Source organism: Neltuma alba, unplaced genomic scaffold, assembly GCF_004799145.2.
Source record: "Neltuma alba isolate B1F8T4 unplaced genomic scaffold, ASM479914v2 tig00012348_pilon, whole genome shotgun sequence".
NCBI classification, from domain to species: Eukaryota; Viridiplantae; Streptophyta; class Magnoliopsida; order Fabales; family Fabaceae; genus Neltuma; species Neltuma alba.
In genome coordinates, this window is record NW_021636857.1 from 127830 (window position 1) to 131581 (window position 3752).

General features: G+C 34.6%; 1 pseudogene; it reads right to left on the reverse strand.

Annotated features, from left to right (window-relative positions):
• Window positions 1-880: 880 nt before the first annotated feature.
• On the reverse strand, window positions 881-3037 carry LOC114726234 (ATP-dependent Clp protease adapter protein CLPS1, chloroplastic-like; annotated as a pseudogene).
• Between the last annotated feature and the right edge of the window lie 715 nt (window positions 3038-3752).

The window sequence follows — 3752 nt, forward strand, 5'->3', positions numbered from 1 at the left end:
CAAGGTGGATAACAAATTTTAAAATGCAATTAATGCTCCAACAGCATTACTGAACGCACTACCAATTAGAAAAAAAACAACTCCAAGGAACCTATTGCAGAAATCCATCTGAAGACCAAATGTCAGATCTCAAAATGTGGGCCCAAACACTTTTTTTTTTTTACCCACACCTTTAGCTTTTCTAGTTGGGATGCATGTATGGGCTTCCAAACAGCATTCTTTGTTTTTTTTAGATAGAATCCAAACAGCATTCTAAAACACACTAAAACACACTCTAAGTTGGCAGGAATTGGCTAGTTTCAATTTTTACCGCCACGCCCACGCTTAACAAAAGGAGATTTTTTTTTTTTTTTCCAAACTGACAAAAAGTATAATGCCGTCAAAAACTAGAACATGACTCAAGATCACGATGCGTCTTTAACAAAAAGGCTCGTAGCTAGTGTGCGTGAAGTATGCTATTCAAAACGAAGGAGATGACTTGCAAAGATGGGTGTTTGATAGAAAATTTGACTAAAATAGTTTTGGATATTTGTTTTTTTATTAACAAAATTTTATTTGTCTTGCCGATTAATCCCAATGTAAAACTCGGACATGTATGCCAGAGGCATGTTGAGAACATCATTTTATTTAGTTCACTTTTAAGGCGTCTCTATACAATTAAATATATCCATAACCTTAAAAAGTTTGAGCAACACTAGTTGATGCAGAGGTTGAGATTATTCTTTACTCAATCACAACTACCCCATATCTCGATCATTGATTCATGGCAGACCAAGTTTCATACACTGACACATTTTTGTCTCCTTTTTAACATGAATATTCCCATACTTCATTTTAGACAACGTTGACTAGATTAATACTTATCTTATGTTGACACCTTTTAGCAGCAGCCCCAACTTGCAGGTTCAATTGAATTGAATAGGCCATTGCCTCCTAGTTGCGCGCAGTGTTCTTCAGCATCAGCTTGGGCACAGATAATCACCACCGACAAACTCATTGTAGTGAGCTTCTACCATGATGTCATTGTTATATGCATCATCAAGGGTCATCCCAGGAATAACCTTCATCAGTACTTGAACAACACATTCACGTCTGTTCAAGTTGTCGTTGTGCAGAATCACTCGGTACGGTGGTGCTGTTTTTCGTGATTTCCTGCACATCTTAGGAACCCCAGGATTAAAAATTCTCTTTTATGTTAAAATACGACAATGCATCTGTGCTTCATAGCAGAAAACTAACAAATGGCTAAAAACAGCTTTTAAACCATCATGAAGGACAAGGCACCAATAGCGATCTATAATTTTTAGGTGAAAATCCCAATTATTGTGAAGGGAAAGGGAAAAGGAAACCAATCCCCTCAAAAATTATGGTATTTCAGGAAAAATATGTCACATTTTTTATAATTAACTAACTTACCTAACTTTCTTAATCTAATCAAATTTGTTAAATGGATCTTATATTAATGACCAAAGGAGTATTTGAATACCTCAAATCAAACTCAGACTCACGACCAGGAGTGCCTTTTTCAATAACTGGTCTCCCCGGTAGTCCTCCTCCCTGACCTGGTCCTGTTGCTAATGCAGCCATGGGAATGCAGAGATTGGAGAATGGTCCTTTGCAAAGAGAATGTTTGTCCCCTGCGGTGCAAATATTAGTTCACTAAGTGCAGCTGAAACACTTAACCATGTACACAGGGTGATCCAAGATTTTATGGGCAACAACAAATTCTGCAAGTATAAGCAAATGAAAAGAGGAAGACAGATATGGGTCAAAACATAACTAGGCCATTCATTGCACATGACAGAGAGCTATTACAAGAAAATAATCAACGAAAGGAATTAAAAAAAAAAAAACAACAACAACGAATTTCACATGCAGACGAGCAGAGAAACGGATTGAGAATGAAAGTTTTCGAAATTTACAAATTAACCAATAGTTAACTGAAATCAGGGTGGAAGCTGGCGTGTTTCATATCTTTCATAACATTGAACACTTCTAAAGGAGTCGGTCTCAAATGAATCTATGTTCTAATTGAACAACAATATTACATGACAATAGGTTAACATAGTGATGGCATTACTCGTCTCCAATATACAAGAAATTAAACGAAACAAGTAGGTAGGTTAAAGGAGACAAATAGATTGAAATTATTCTCGGGTCTCTCATAACATGACAGTGGGGTTCAGTTGGAAGTCCTAATTTTGCTCCTTTGCTTGACTTCCAACTCAAGCCTCCACACTACAGACATTGCTTGCTTATTCTTATATAATTGTGATAGCAAACTCGAATCTCATGTGAGGATTCTAACAACAAAATCCAATTTTTCTCAAGTGTGGTTGTTGTTTCAGGAAAAGAGCGGGAAAAACAGAGGTGGTTGTGTTTTTGGCCGGAGAAGTGGCTTTTTTGGCCAAAAGAGAAGTGTTTAATACGTAATAACCGGGGGAAAAAAAAAGTAAGAATAGTTATTACCTGATATATTCCTGGAAAAAAAAATGAAATCATAAAATGACTGTCATTTGATATTTCAGTGAGAAATAAGGTTGAAACAAATGAATTTGATAATTGAGAATTTGTATCCGGCATTAACAAGTAAGTCACAAGAACATGACAAAAGTAGCATTTGATCATACACAAGAAATAAATTTTGAGTACACCCACCCCCTTGATGTTGCAATAGATTCAGACGATGCTAAGGCAGTGGACAATGATTTCTTATTTTTATGCGGGTATGACATAAAACAGATATTGCTAATGCATTACTCTTTTGAAAATAGCTTGTAAGGGTTGCTCTGTTTTTACTCGATCCTAGTTTTTTATCTTTCATTGTGAAATATTTTCATCTCCTATTCAGTTAAATTATTTTATTAATTTATTATACGTTTTAAACAAACTACGCATCACGTGGGGCTATAAATTAGTTTATCAGATATCACTAAGTGATTTTAGATTCTTAGAGACACTAATCGAGCTATTGATTAGCTAGCCAAGGCTAGTCTAAAAAAAGAATGCCATTCTAACTGTGTTCTTTGCTCACCATCTCTCTCTAATGGTGTTCCATTTCTTGATTAGAGGAGCTCTTTAAATGTGTAGGTGATTTAAAGGAGAAGTTGTCCGGGATTTTTTAAGTATTATTAGCATATATTAATTAGGGTTAAAATTTAAAAATCCTCAAAAAATTGCAACTTGCTAACCCCATGAACCTATGATCTCTATTTGAATTATATTTAGGACGTATTCCTTAACTTATTTGGATTTATTTTGCATTTGATCTCTTAGATTTAGAACAGAATCGAGATTTTGCGTTCATCTATAATACGGATTAATAATCCATTAATGCAAGAATATATGACCGTGGAAATAACAAGATTGGACTAATTTGAAGTGAATTGATTCATGTTAAAGTGTGGCCACTCGCCACTAATGTCCACAATGGGGATTTGAACAGTGTATAATAAGAACTATTTGCCAATTTGCCCTCATGCGTGTTTGCATCTTTGTCAATGAAGTTCAAATTAGTCACCAAAACACACACATATGCTATAACGGGGGTAAAGTTTTTGATAAAAGCTTCAAATGGAAATATTTTTATGATTGAGCATCACACTGTCAACTTTAGTTTTATGGTTTGTTTGGTACGAGGGAAATAGAAAGGAAGGAGAAATTTTTTTTTAACAATCTCCACCTGAAAAATTTTAAAAACAAAGTTAAAAGTTTTTAATTAATTAATATTTTATTTTATATCTTCTTTTTAT